The following is a 16,415-nucleotide window of genomic DNA, read 5'->3' as shown; positions in this document are numbered from 1 at the left end:
AGAAGTAACATTTCTCTTTTTATTCTCTGTATTTCTTATTTTTAAAACAAGATTTAAGTAAAGTATATGGTATAGACTACTTTGGAAAAAACTGATTTTTAATGACCATTTAGATTAACTGCTAGAAACAAAAGTGTATAGATATGATAGTTATGGGCACCCTTATTAATATCATTTCCTTATCTGCTTCTGAAATTCGCCTTTTAACAAATGTTGTGCTTCCAAGCATTATAACCTTACAATACAATAGTTTCCTTTTTTTTTTTTTTTTTTTTGGGTACAGGAGACTGAACCCAGGGATGTTCTACCATTGAACTATATCCCTATCCCTTTTCATTTTAAGACAGGGCTTTGTTAAATTTCTAAGATTCTCAAAATTGCTGAGGCTGGCCTGGAACTTAGGATCTTCCTGCAGCCTCCTGAGTCATGGGAATTACAGGTGTGTGCTACCACATCAGCAGTAAATTCTAAACTTTATTCTTTTTAGCACAGATGTTAGATAACAAATCCATGTTGTGGAATGCCAATTGCCGAAAATCATCATCATCATCATTATCAGTAAATGTGTAATATTATTCTATATTTTAGTTTATGAACCTTTCATTTGGGTAAGTGGATTTTAAAGTACAGACTTAAGCCACAGAGAAAGTCATATCTATTTTATTACTGATTTTATGTTCAAATTTACCTTTTAAATTTTTCTCTTTCATCTAATTTAAGAATCTGATAATTATCCCTTGAATATATTTAATGCTCTGAGCTGTTTACAGGTAGAGAGATTAGAGAGGTAAGAAATAACTTCATGGGATACCAGGCAACAGACATGATGGATTGTCATGACAATTTGCTTAAGACTCCTGAAGCAGTTTAGTAACACACCTTTTGAGAATTTTATAAAAGCTACAAAGTTGCTCTTTAAATACATACTAATATGCACAAGTTTTGATTCAACTTTGGGAATTGGCAGATTTCTGAAATGCATACATAGCAACTTTCTGGAACTTATTACCCTCTAAAAAGATGATATTCACTATCAAAAACAGAAACTGAATTTTCTCCCAAGCAATGGCATTATAAAATCCTTCAGAACATCGAGTAGCATCACACAATAAAATATTCAAAGCTTCCATTAAGCACTCACACTGAGCCAGGAACTACAGCTAAAAACTAGAAAAAGACATAAGTGAAGTATCCTTAGGCCTCAAGGACATACAAAGTGCCAACTGCAAGACAGGTTAGAAAATTTTGAATTGGTACGAATATAGTAACAACAGAGAAAAAAACAGTAGATGCAAGTATGGTATTTGTATAGTACAGCAGAGTACTTGTTATTTGAACTTATGACCTGAATCAAAATAGGAAATGAAATTAGAACTAAACTACCCACAAGTAAGATCATGAAAGCCCTATTTCTCACAACAGGAAGAACAGATTTTATTCACCAGAGAACAAATTCCCTTAAGGCAATAGACACATTTTATTTCTATTTATTTTACAAATATTGTTTACCCAGAAAAGAAGTAAAATTAAAATCACAATATTAAATGAATACATGTGACATATTTTCTTCATAAATAATGAAAATAATCTAATGTTAAAATTTTATGTGAAAGTTGATTTTTAATTTTTGAGTCAGTACTACTGTAATTTTTTGGTCTTGCAATTATCTTTAGACATTTTTAATTGATGATGTTATTTAAAATGTACTTTACCCCCAACCATGTCATAATTTTGTAGTGCTTTTAATTGTGCATTCAAATTAAAAGCTTGTTATTTCAGATTTTGTTTGTAGGAATTTTAATATTCAGATATTAAGGTATTATAAAATAAGTATAAAATAAGTCCATCTTGATGGTCTTGCTACCAAATATTAAAGATTATCTTTAAACTGATGACTGCCTCAAATTTTTTTTTTTTTATTTTTATTTTTTTGATACTGAGGATTAAACTTAGGGGCACTCAACCACTGAGCCACATCCTCAGCCCTATTTTGTATTTTTTTTTTTTTTTCTCAGGATCTCACTGAGTTGCTTAGCTCCTAGCCATTACTGAGGCTGGCTTTGAACTCTGGCTCCTTCTGCCTCAGCCTCCGGAGCTGCTGGGATTACAGGTGTGCACCACCCTGCCAGAATATCTTTTTCTTTTTTCACATTAAGTAATTTATTTATTTCAATATCATTTTGGCTTATTTCATTGATACTGTATAATCAAGAACTTGGTAGAAGGAAAAAGAAGAGTGTGTGTATATTTATATGTGTGTGTGTGTGTTTAATAAAAATATGTATAAATATTTTTATAACCAAGAGAAAATATTATTTGCCTAAGTAGTTGTTAGAACTATAGTAGGCATAAAGTAGAAACACACTAAATATATATAAATAATTAATAGTTTATTTATAAAACAGCGTTCTACATTATACAAAAAAAAAAGGTTTTGAGATTCATAGAGACCTATTAGCCACTCCCTGGTTCTCCCTGGTTTTGCCAATGTTCATAAGCTAAGCTTTCTGAGACTCAATTTCATCATTTATAAAATGAAGAGCTCGATACTACATATTGGTATGGTTCAAGGTTGTCCCCCAGGAGTTCATGCGTTGAGATGTGAGTCCGACTATGAGGCCCTAAGAAGGTGGAAACTTAGTCCATGTTGGGCGCTAAGAGGTAAAACCTGTGACAGGTGGTTAGGGTTGGATAAGGTCTTCAGGGTGGAGCCCCGGTGATTGAATCCTGGGGGCTTTATAAGAAGGGAGGGAGACCAAAAGAGACAGAACATATACTCCCTCTCTCTTGCCATATGAAGTCCAATACCACTTTGGACTCTACCAGCAAGATGGCCTTTGCCGGATGTAGGACCTTGACCTTCAAACCTTCATGACACGATAATCCTCTTTCTTTGTAACTTATTCAGTCTGATGCTGTGTTATTGACAACAGCTAATATACTAATATATTTGACTGAGGTATTTGTGAAAAGGAAAAATAACAAGAACATCTAATGCAGTAACAGGTACACGGTTGGTATCATCTAAATGGCAGTCTTTGTTTTCCCTTACTGTGAATATGCTTGATAGAAAAATGAAAAAAGGAACCCATATTAGAGCTACATGTATTTGATGGTACACATCATAGTTATGGAAATATCAAAAATGTTTAATACATATATGTGGTAATCATAATCCTATGTTATCTAACATAAAGAGACTAATTTTAAGAAATTATATGAATTGTTTCAACTTTCTATTATTCATTCCTGCACAGAGATAGCCATCTTCAGTACTTGTAATATCTGGCTTATATTTTATAACTCCATCTTTTTTAATCTTAATTTTTATTTAATGTATGATTATGAATAATTGTGGGATTCAATGCTGCATAAACATACATGCACACAACGTAATTTGGTCAACTTAATTTCCCAGGAACCCCTGCTTCCTTTCTTCCTTCCTTTCCCATGGGCTTTACTTGTCTCTCTTGTGTTTTTATTATTTTTTTATATATCTTTACAATAATTTATTCCCACTGTGGCTAGGGATCACCATGTACTTAGTTCTATTGTTCTTTTATTATTTTTATTATTTTTATTTTTACGGACTGCAATTTGATTCATTGTACACAAATGGGGTACATCATTTCATGTCTATGGTTGTACACGATGTAGATTTACAAGATTCGTGTAATCATACATGTGCATAGGGTAGTGATGTCTGTCTCATTCCACCATTTTTCATACTTCTGTTTTTATGAGGCCCCCTCCCACCTCAAACCCTGAACTTTTTTCCTTTTCTCTTTCTAGCTTCCACATATGAAAGAAAACATACCATTTTTCTGATTTGAATATGGTTTATTTTGCTTTACATATGATTTCAAGTTCCATTCACTTTCTTGAAAATGTAATTTCATTCTTCTTTATGTATGACTGAAACTCATATATATATATGTATATATATGTATATACTTATACCACATTTTCTTTATTAATTCATCTGTTGATGGACACCTAGGTTGATTAAAAATTTGGCTGTTGTGAATTGTGTTGTTATAAACATGGGTTTGCATATAATTCCATCCTTTAGGTTAACAAAGGTCCTGTCTCAATTCCTTAGCTTCCCAAATATAAGTTTGGTTAGGTTCAGAATCAGATGAGGAATTTCTAAGGTTTAATATATCCAACTATCCACTGAAACTTTGAAATCATGTTAACCTTAAATGACCCTCTTTGCAATAATTGATGTCTTAATAAACTGATTCCATTTAGGGAATAATTCATTGTTTTTCCCCTTCAGCAACAACCTAATGAACTGCTGGATATTGCTCTCAAGTTCAAGAATGTTGCTCTCAAGAGCAGCTAGAGAGTAAAGCCACTTCTAAATACTTACAGCAAATTCGGGAGTGACCCTGGAGCAACCTTATGAAATAATGTCTTTAAGTTAAGCCATCTTCTGAACATAAATGTCTTCCAGTCCAGTTTGGCTCTGAGATGTGTTCACTCCCTCTCATGCAAACCATCTCATTCCCAGATTTCTTCATTTGTATTTTAACTTTAATCACTCCTCAAGTTCAGTAAACAGTCTTTTATGGTGAAATACAATGTAATTTTATTTTTACTGGAATACAAGGAAAATAAACTGGATTGGAGATAATGAAGGAGACTTTTAAAATTACTAGTTATTTTAGTTACAAATTAACTAATAATATTTTAGATCTAAAAATTTCCAAATGAATTTTACACATCTGTTCTAATATTTTGCATACCCCAAATTCAAAGAAATAATATTAAAAATATGGCATCAGAATACTCCACCAGAAGACTCCTAGATCTGATAGATGATTTTAGCAAAGTAGCAGGATATGATACATGACCAACACTCATAAATCAATAGTTTTCAATACTGCAATGGAGATTCAGCTGAGAAAGAAATCAGGAAAACCATCCTAAAATAAATCTTGCAATCAATCTAACCAAAGAAGTAAAAGATTTCTACAATGAAACTATAGAACACTGAAGAAAGAAGTTGAAGAGAACTTCAAATGCAAAGACTGCACATATTCTTGGATAGGCAGAATTAGTAATGTCAAAATGGCCATACTATCAAAAGTAAACAGATTCAATGCAATTCCTATCAAAATACCAATGACATTATTCACAGAACTAGAAAATAAAATCCTTCAATTCATTTCAAAGAATAAAACACCCAGAATAGCAAATCTGAGTAAGAAAAGTGATGCAGGAGGCATCAGAATACCTGATCTCATATTGTACTAAAGAACTATAATGACAAAAACATCATGGTATTAGCATCAAAGTAGATATGAAGACTATTGGAAGAGAATAGAAGATACAGAGACAAAGCCACATACATATATCTCTTTGATACTTAACAAAGATTTCAAAAATATTTGAGAAAAGACAGTCCTTTTAACAAATGGTGCTAGGAAAATTAGATGTTTGTACGTAGAAGTATGAAATTAGATCCCTATCTTTCACTCTGCACAAAAATCATATCAAAATGGATCAAGAACTTAGGAATTAGACCAGAAATCTTGCAATTGCAAGAAGAAAACACAGGATCAACACTTCATCATAGAGGTGCAGGCACCAACTTCCTCAACAGAACTAAAGCTGGAGAAATGAAACCAAGAATCAGTAAGTAGGTTATCAAATGAAAAAGCTTTTGCATAACAAAGGAAGTAGTTAGGAGAGTGAAGACAGAGCCTAAAGAATGGAAGAAAATCTTTACCATTACTCTTACACATGGTTAATATCCAGAATATGTAAAGATCTCAAAAAACTCATAGCCAAACAAAAAAGCAACCCAATTAATAAATGGACAAAGTAACTCAATGGATATTTCTCAAAAGAAGACAATCAAATAGCCAACAAATATATGAAAAATTTTCAACATCTCTATCCATCATGAGAATGCAGGTCAATACTACATTAAGATTTCATCTCATTCCAGTCAGATAATTACTTGTATAAGTAATTATGTCAAAAGGAACCCAGATAAAGGAATGATCAGGAATATGAATAATAATAAATGCTAGCAAAGATGTGGGGAAAATGATACACTTACATATTGTTGGTAGGACTGAAAATTAGTACAACCATCTTGGAAAGCAATACGGAGATTCCTCAGAATCTAGAAATGGAACCAGCACATACCCTGCTATCCCAATCCTTGGAATTTATCTGAAAGTACTAAAATCAACTACAACAATATGGTTGTTTACAGTAGTACAATTCAAAATAGTGAAATTTTGGAATCAACCCATGTTGGGGTCTTAAGCTCCCTTGCTCTTCTCGACCAGCGGCAAGGGAAGGGGACACTCCCCAACAAGGTCAGACCGGGATAGGTAAGGCCGACTGACCGCCTGCTCCCAGCCCTCCAGGTGGAGGACAATCAGACGCGTCAGGGAGACCCGTCACAGCAGGAAGTCGTTTATTGAGGAAATCACACAGCTTTTATGTAGGGTGGGGGCTAGGCGGGAACCAATCAGCTTAAAGGTCAGCAAGGCATGGGGTGTTCACGCAGGCAAGAGTCCCATAGGACTATATGGCAAGCACGAGCTGATCACGTTCACGGAACTATTGTTAACCAATCCCTGATGGTGGTCCAATTCATCGTCATTAACTATTGAAACCGCCTTTGAGGCCTTCATCTTGCTCACTCACCAGGGAGTAAGGAGTCAGCCTGAGTTAGTTAATGTGTCATTAGTCCCAACATATCCCCCTTTTTTGTTTTATATTAAGGGTGTGTCTGTCTTAGGTTGCTCCTGGAAGGGTCTTACCCATCATGGACCATCACCCTAGCAGTTTGGGGGTCCGACTTACTCGAAGGTGTGCCTATCTTAGGTTGTCCACGGCAGAGCAACATCCTTACCCGTCATTGGACAATGAGGCTCTAGCCCTCATTTCCTGTCTTAGGTCGGTATGAGCTCCCCATGAACCTTACCCGTCATTGACTACCACCTTAGCACTTCAGGCGGGACCCTCAGGAGGAGCAGGGCTTAAGGGAGAGAGACTCTTAGACCCCAGTGTCCTGATACGAGTGATCCATGATCCTATAGGGCTCCCAATAATCATTATGAAGGGCGGTATAATGCTGTCGGACCACCATAAGCTGCACAGACTTAGCCTAGCTTTTCAGTAAATGGATAAGTCTATTGATTATGCAAGGCCCAAAGGTGAACACAAGGATAATGGTGATTAGTGGTCCCCTAATCAGGAGGAGGTAGGGGAGCCACCTGTGTAACCTAGTCCAGAGGAAATTAGAGTGGAGCTCGCTCCTACGATGTTCCAGATCTTGTAGGCTTTTGATTTTATCTTGTACAATGCCAGAGCAGTTGGCGTAGAAACAGCAGTTCTCACCAAGGAACAGGCAAAGCCTTCCTTCCTTCGTCGTTAGCAGATCCAAACCATGACGATCTTGCAGGACGACAGTGGCCAAGGAATCAAGTTGAGACTGTAGATCTAAGACGGTAGAGCTGCAAAGTGCAATGTTAGGAGCTCTGTGTAGCTCTCAAGGAAGTCCACTGTCCAAAGTCATGAGGTCAGAGACCCCAATCTTAATCACTGTTGTCCCATTTTGTTACTGCACATTACATTCTTAAATGTCATTTTAAGAAGTTTACATATATTGACTCCTGAGTCTATAAGAACATTAGTTAACACAGTTTAACATTGTATCTAAACATGAATTTAAGAAATGCTGAGAGAGCTTTTAACTTTCCTTTTGTGTGGCAAAGTGACAAAATGTTTTTATGTTTAACCTTTAAACAAATCAGGCTCTCAATAACCTTCAGAAATACATTTAACAAATTTTACATACCCTATTGATAACAGGTCCTATAATAGAACATTAAATGATAGAAATAAATCCCCAATAAAATTTTCTCTTTTTAAGTTTTAAAATTATTATTACAGACAAGTTTAGTTTGGAGAATAGCAGCTTGATAAATTCCCTGCTTTAAAAACTCGAATACCTGGAAGATATGAACACATTTAATATATAAAGAATGACTATTTCACAATTACCTTGACATTTTTATCTTACCAAATTTAGTTTTTTTAAAGAAAAATTTAGACTCTGTAACATAGTATAATACTCTTAACAGTTGCTTAACCATAATTGTATAAACCCCAATTTTTAAGACTAATTGTTCTAAAGAATAAAACTTAATAGACACAAAGTTAAGAGTAAATTAGTGTTTCTTAGAAATCCTTGTCATTTTACCATATAGATTAAAGTTTGGTTTATATCAGAACATTAGTATTTCACCTTAGGAAAAAACCTTAAATAGCTTTAACTGTGTCACATACATACAACCAACTTAGTTACATGCAAACTTATTGAAACTTGCCCTTCACAGACTTTCTTAGCACTTATTTAGACCCTCATGTACTTTATCACATAAGCACTTCCTTACCCAGAAACATTGTTTTTCACTAAATATATTTCCATATCTAGAACCTTTTATTTTTTTCTTTCCTATCTGTTGACCTTTTTGTTCACATTCTGAAACAACTCTTATGAAATTTCTTAATTTATATAAATTACTCCATTTTAATAAGATTAAATATTTTGTTATTTATAGTACTCTAATTGAAACACAGTTGAAACTTTTGGAACCCTTTGTATATAGAATTGTACCTGTTAGGACATAACTCTTAGTAACCTTGTTTTTAGTTTTGGAATGACACAAAACAATTTTCTCTAGAAACACATTTGAGTAATCCCATGCATGTTAACTCTAATTCACTTATTTTGTAAAAACCAAGATATCAGACAAGTGTCCTGAACAGTATTTGCCAGCTTTTTCTTGTTGGAGGAAAGTCCTAGAAAAATTGATGTTAGACATTTTATTAACATCAACATTTTTAGTTTGACCACCTAGAGACTTGCGAGTTATTTTCAAGACATTTTACTTCTATTAGTTTACCCAATTTAAATTGAACCTTTTTAAATCGCATGAATTAAAAGTATTTGGATCCATTTTTAAATTTTAATTTTAGGAGCACTCAATTTTGATACAGACAAAACATGACACCAGACAGCACGACATACACATAACACAAAATAAAAGGCCTTGTAACTTATAGGTGACTCTCCATTGCAATGTAACAGATGTTCAAAAACTCTAGTTGAATAAAAAAAAAATAGAACTGATCAAAAAGTCATGAGCTCAAAAACAATGTAGAATTAAAAAAAAACCAAGAGTCCTGGAAAAATGATACAGCCATTAAGTACTTTAGTAAATCACCATAAAATTTACTTTTGCTGGAGTTCAAGTAAGACTCTTTTTGCTCTTTTTTTTTTTTTTTTTTTTTCCTTGGGTTTGAGACTGTCTCCTAGTGAGCCTTCAGGCTTTCTCTATTTACATTTCAATGTAAGCCTTGACTGAGATTTGGATCTGAAAGGGGCCAAAATATTCTAGCAGAAACTTGATGCTTAGGGCATTTTAACCCTATTCCTGATTAGTAATCAATTCAGGTTTGGACGCAGAAAATTGTGAAACAATTATCTCCCAATACTTGTGGGGACTGGGGCTACTATATCATATTCCTTACTAGTACATGCCACTGATGGTTGGGCTGGTTACTCCCTCCACACCAGTATATATGGGACCTCGTGGCCTGGGGAATGGAAGCAGAAACAGCTGAGTCGAAGTTGGAGGAGGAGGAGGGATTTTAGAATACTTGCGGTAAACATACCTCAAGAGGGTGTGCTCTTGGGTGAATTATATTGTTCTGGTTAATGGTATTTGAGGTTCCTGGTGGGCACCCAGACAGGGTTTGGTTCTCCAATTGGGAACACACATCCAAAACCTCTGCCAGCACTTATTAGTGGATCAGGACCACACCAACATCCAGTTAATGGATCTTTCCATTCAACTTCAACTTTCAGGTAAGGCACCTGATTGGCCCAGTGTCGTTGGAAGGCAGTTAAAGGCTGATTTTTTGACCTAAGGTTAGTTGTTCTTGTACAATATTTCTCAAATGTTGAAGCTTATTTTGGGGTAATGGCCACTGTTCCACCCATATTGGGGGACCTGGGAGCCATTGGATGGCTGGCGTTATTGGAACAGTGGCCCTTAGGATTGGGGGTGAGGTTTTACCTGGGGAGCTGGGACCTTCTGCCTAGATGCCTCAAAAGAAGGTATCCTCTGTAATTGCTAAAAAGGGCCAGATAGATTAAATTGTTGTTCATATTCCTCTTGCTCAAGGAGGTCATCATACACTGCCTTGTGATCAGTTGTTATATAGACCTCTGCTTCCCCTAAGATATCTTGTCCTAGTAAATTTGCAGTAAGACCTGAGGCCATGAGGGGGCGCATGTCTTCCTGGGCACCGTCCACATCCTGCCATTTGAACCAATCTTTGGTCTCTTCTGATTTAGTATTACCTCCTACCCCAAGCAACTGGGTGCCAGGAATCAACCTCCATTGAGGTGGAACTTCCTCCTTTCTTAACACAGTCCTATCTGCTCCAGTGTCGATGAGAAAGCGGAAGTTCTTTCCTGCTATAAAAATGTCCATTTTTGGCCTGACCCTGGGAACAATGGGAACAGTCCAATGTGCCTCAGGGGGGCTATTGGGGGAGAAACCTCCTTTATGTGATGGGGCTGGAGGGTGCTCCCTGATTAGTTTAAAGGTTTCCCCTCAATGTCGAATTTAGATTTGCAATCCTTCTGCCAATGGAATCCCTTTCTGCATCTTGGGCAAGGCGTTTTGGGGGTGGCCAGCCTTTGAGCTGAACAGGCCGGACTTTGAGCTGAACCCCTAAAGCGTCCGGGCAGAGCCTCAGAATACAGCTGACCAGTGGGGCAATCCCTCTTGAAGTGGCCTGGTGGCCCGCAGCCATACATACTCCTTTGCCCTTAGCCCCGACTGGTGACAAGGCTGCCGTGAGAGCCTCAGCAAGTGAGGCAGTTTGGGCCTGTAGGGCTGCAACCAAGGATTGAGACTGATATGCTTGTGTGCCAATATCTTTGGTAGCCACTATCCACCTTCCCATGGAGCGATCTTTCATCCCTGCACAGGCCAATTTGTGATCAGTAGTTATTCCTTCCCAAACTAACATTTTAACAAATTGATCTCTTAGGGGCCCTGGAGGAAATTTTCTCTGAAGGCTTCTTTCTACCCTTTCAATAAAGGTTGCTAGGTCCTCAGTTGCATTTTGGGTAATTCCTGCGATGGGAGGTTCTGAGGGGCCCTCCTCTAGCTTTTTTCATGCTGTCAACCCTAGGGCTCTTACTTGTTCTTGATATGGGACCGGGATGGCAGCCTGTAAGAGGCCAGTAGAGAATTGGTCACTGGACCCCGAGAGCATCCCATAAGTAACAGGGACTGGAGGGTTAGCGACCTGGTTCTGTTCAGCCTGAGCATGATATTCTTCTTTAAAAAAGGCACACCACTTTAGATATAAAGGACCAGGAAGGACAGCTTTAGTTAGGTTCTTCCAATCCTGAGTGGTGCACTACTGGTGGGTGAGGCCCTGAAGGATGGTTTCAGCCCAAGGGGAATTGGGCCCATCCTCTGAAACAGCTTTCTTTAGTTCCTTTAAATCTTGTGCCTCCCATATAGCAGGCCGGTTACCCCCTGGATTAGCATTTACCGGGAAGGCCATACAGGGAGGGGGGAGGGTAGAGTCAGTGCGTTCTCCCCCAGTATCATAAAATGGCTGCTGGGAAGATTTCCCACCATCCGGAAGGAGGAGGGCGAGGGCTTTCATTGGAGTCTGATGTGGCCCCAGAATACAAGATGGCAGCAATGAGCCTCCCCGGGGTGGTAGTGAGCCCTTTCTACGTGTAGAGGCTGGCTGCCCTCGTGGTTCCTCAACCTCGGGAGGAGCAGATGGAGATGGATTGGGCTCCTCCTTAAAGGTCTCCCAACGTTGTTTACTATGTGGCAAATTTCTGGGAGGAGATGCAACAGGAGGAGCCGGCGGGGAACCCCCCTTGGGAGGTCCTGGAGAGAAGCAGGCCTTAAGGGCGGATAATGTAGGGCAGACTCCCAATGGGGGACCCTCCCCTAAATTGATTTCCCTCTTCCTAACAAGTTGTTTTACACGATCCCATGTGGACCAGTCAAAAAGATTAGCGGCGGGAAGCCAAGAGGCCACCTGAGTAAAGGTGTCCCAGGCTTTTTCCACCTGTATATCAGACCACTCAAGGGCCCTACTCTTCAGCCTGAGTCTAAGAGCTGAGAGCACAGGGTCACCATGTGTGGTGTGTGTTTGCCCCATCTTTTCGGGGATGCCTTACCTCGGAACTCGCTTGGCCTGATCTGCCGGTACTTTTGGTTTCGAAAGTGCCTCTTCGCTTTGGTTGCGGTTCAGCCTTGAGGGCCCTCACATTGGGTGCCAGATGTTGGGGTCTTAAGCCCCCTTGCTCTTCTCAACCAGCAGCAAGGGAAGGGGACACTCCCCAACAAGATCAGACCGGGATAGGTAAGGCCGACTGACCGCCTGCTCCCAGCCCTCTGTGTGGAGGACAATCAGATGCATCAGGGAGACCAGTCACAGCAGGAAGTCGTTTATTGAGGAAATCACACAGCTTTTATGTAGGGTGGGGGCTAGGCGGGAACCAATCAGCTTAAAGGTCAGCAAGGCATGGGGTGTTCACGCAGGCAAGAGTCCCATAGGACTATATGGCAAGCACGAGCTGATCATGTTCACGGAACTATTGTTAACCAATCCCTGATGGTGGTCCAATTCATCGTCATTAACTATTGAAACCGCCTTTGAGGCCTTCATCTTGCTCACTCGCCAGGGAGTAAGGAGTCAGCCTGAGTTAGTTAATGTGTCATTAGTCCCAACAAACCCAGAAGCCTATCAATAGATGAATGGATAAAGAAAATGTGGTAAATATAAAAAAGGGAGTTTTACTCAACCATAAAGAAGAATAAAATATTGATCTCTACCAGTAATGGATGCTAGGTGAAATAAGCCACACAGAACATCAAGGGTCAAATGTTTTTTATCATATGTGGAAGCCAAAGCATAACAAAGGGGAAAACGGCAGTGAGGAGGGGTCTGATATCATTCATATATATATATGTATATATATAGGAGGATCAGTGGAGTAGAAGTGAGAGAAGGAGAGGGAAGACATGGGTAGGGAAAGAAATACAGAATGAATCTAAGAATCATGTTATGTACATATATAAATGTATCAAAGGGAATATCTCCTTTATGTATAGGTAGGAAGTATCAATCAAAAATAAATTAACACATTAAAGTAAGATCATTAGAGTAGAAGAGAGAGAAAAGTGAGAGGAAGGACAGGAGGAAAATGGAGAAAGAATAGGAATTGAAATCAGATTCCTTGTGTAAGTAATTATGTCAAAAGGAACCCAGATAATATTTATAAGTATAATGTTCTAAATTTAAAAATAATTTTTAAATGGGGTCAAAATTATTGATGAGATGTAATTAGTATTTTATCTTCCAGTTGATTTTTGTTGACTATATAATTCTTAAAATCAATATTCAGTACAGATGGCACTAAGGCAGGATTTATATATAAATATATATATATATATATATAATTTCATTTCATTCATTTTTAAGCAGTGCTAAGGATCAAACCCAGTACCTCACACATATCACACATACTAGGCAAGCAGTGTGCCATTGAGCTACAGTCCCAGCCCATGAGACAGGGTTTTTTATATTGGAAATTTATAAATTGGTTAGATTGAATCTAGAATCTGGAGAGACATTTTCCTCCTGAGTTACCTATATACATATCCCACAAAGTCTATTTGTCTATTCTTTCATCAAAAAGGAATAAAGCATGTTTTTTTTTTGTTTTGTTTTATTTATTTATTTTTTTTATTTATTTTTTTTTTGGTACCAGGGATTGAACTTAGGGGCACTCAGCCAGTGAGCCACATCCCACTCTGTATTTTATTTAGAGACAGGATCTCACTGAGTTGCTTAGTGCCCTGCAGTTGCTGAGGCTGACTTTGAACTCTCCATCCTCCTGCCTCAGCCTCCCAAGTTGCTGGGATTACAGTCTTGAGCCACATTCAGCAGAGTACAGCTCTTATTATGTTTTCTAGTGGAGAGGGTACATATATTATTTTCATTTTTCTCTTAGTTTTATTGATACATAAAATTATATATATTTAATGTATTAAAGGTGATGTTTTATTGATACATAAAATTATATATATTTAATGTATTAAAGGTGATGTTTCAGTATGTATACTGTTTAACGATTATCACTTTCAAGATAACATATCCATCACCTCACACATTTGCTATTTTTTTGAAGTAAAAATACTTAAGATCTACTTCCATCTAATTTCAGGTATGTAATTTTAAATTTAATAATCAATATTTTAGCAAAAATCTTTTTTCTCCTCTCTCTCCCCTCTTCTTGCTCCCCTACACATGTGATGTCCTACTGTGATGTTTTGCTGCTGTATTTATCCAGGGTATTTCCTAAACACCATCTTCTTTTTCTTCTGCTTGAAAAGAAAATGGATTTTTTACAACTGAGTTCTAAAGCATGCAAAACATCATAAATACAAGACACTCTTTGCCCTTGGAAAAGTGGAAGGGCTTAAGCAGATGTGTTTGGGATAAAATACATATCTTCAGAATTCTAAACCTTCTTTACAACAAATCTTGTAAAGCAATGCCTTGCATCATAATGTACTTCCCCTGGAGAAACAAAATTCATAAAAGTGACTGTCAATATTTCAGAGGGTGGCTGCTGGTTCCAGGGAAACTTACTGTAAGGTACTAGAATGTAAGACATGTAAGTGACTTCCAATAGGAATTTTCTCTACATATTTAATAATACAAAATAATTAGAAAAATGCTTTACTATATTCTTGAAATTAAGGTTCAGGGCCATCCAGAAGAGCACTCATGATACATGAAATATCTAGTGTCCACTATAGGTGATAGGTGCTCCTAGATAGAGAAAATGTTTCTAGATAGAGAAAATGTTATAAATAACCACTCTAGCTTCCAAAAAGTTTTGGTGCTTGCAGGGTAAAATATAAGGAAGGTGCTAACAAGAAGTTATAATTTTTAAAGTGTTTCATGATTGGCTATATAGAAACATATTTATATCCCATTACTCAGAATTGAACCATGACTGTACATAATAGTTCCTTCCCATAACACCCTGCCTACCAAAGTGGAGTGACTTTTAGAGAGACTCATGACTATCATCTATCCTCTTATTGCTCATGCTCAACAGGCCTTATTCCCTCCAGCCCCTCGTCTCCACCACTTGATCTTAACTGATTTGTACAATGCACAAAAATACTTTTTTCAAAACTTTGGAGAATATGAAACAGGACTAATTAAACACAAAGAGCCTTTAGTAGCTTGTATCTCCCCTGAATGAGAGAATTAATTTCATCCAATTACAAACATTTTGAAGTATAATCTACATAGGATTGCCCTGCAAAAGTCTCTAATGACAAAATTTATTCTTTGATGAATGTGTACTACTTTTTATTAGATATTTTAAAAATCCTTAAAGAGATTACCACAAAGGTTGAGGCAGGAGGATCTCAAGTTCAAAACCAACTTCAGCAAAAGCGAGGTGCTAAGCAACTCAGCGAGACCCTATCTTTAAATAAAATACAAAATAAGGCCAAGGATGTGGCTCAGTGGTCGAGTGCCCCTGAGTTTAATTGCTTGTACAAAAAACAACAAAAAAAATTGTGTATTCTAAACTCACTGTAATTTAGAATCACAAGCATGTGCTCAGGACCATAGGTAAAGAATCAGTATCCATTAATAAATAAATAAATATACACACGCACACACAAAAACTACACATTCTACTTTCTTATGGCGAAACAATCATTTTTTCCAGTGTTAATTATCCACTAAGAATGTGAATGTGCAATTAATTCATCCAAGTTCTGCCCTACAGAAACATTCAACTTATGCTACGTGTATTAATCTCATGCTTCCTTCAATATCAAGTGCAGGCTCTCCTTGTTCAGCCTTTGCTTTATGAACTCAGACTTCCATTCATGATGTATTTTTCACATTTATGTATGGAGCTTTAAACTAGCAACGAATGCATTTAAATTTTGTTGCTGCTACTGATTTTTGAGCAAATGAGTATATTATCAAATATTATAGTTTGGATTTTAAAGAGAATTTGTTATTATCAGTAAATCAAAGTCACTATTAAGAAGTTCTTAAAAACCTCATTACTAAAACTACTCAAAAAGCAGGAGCAAAGAAGAAGCTTGTAAGATTAACATTTTAAAGTTTTAATTTGTGTTCAAAGGTATAAGAATTAAATAAATGAATAACAAGATATGGGTAACTCCAAATATTACAGTACAATGTTTGGCAAATAAGAAGGGTAGTGAGCCCATATTCTGATATGAATTTAGGTAAAGTTAATATATCATTGAAAATTTTCTATATTT

This window comes from Sciurus vulgaris (assembly GCF_902686455.1).
Source record: "Sciurus vulgaris genome assembly, chromosome: 4".
NCBI lineage: Eukaryota > Metazoa > Chordata > Mammalia > Rodentia > Sciuridae > Sciurus > Sciurus vulgaris.
The sequence above is the reverse complement of the archived record's forward strand: the minus strand, read 5'-3'. Positions refer to the sequence as shown.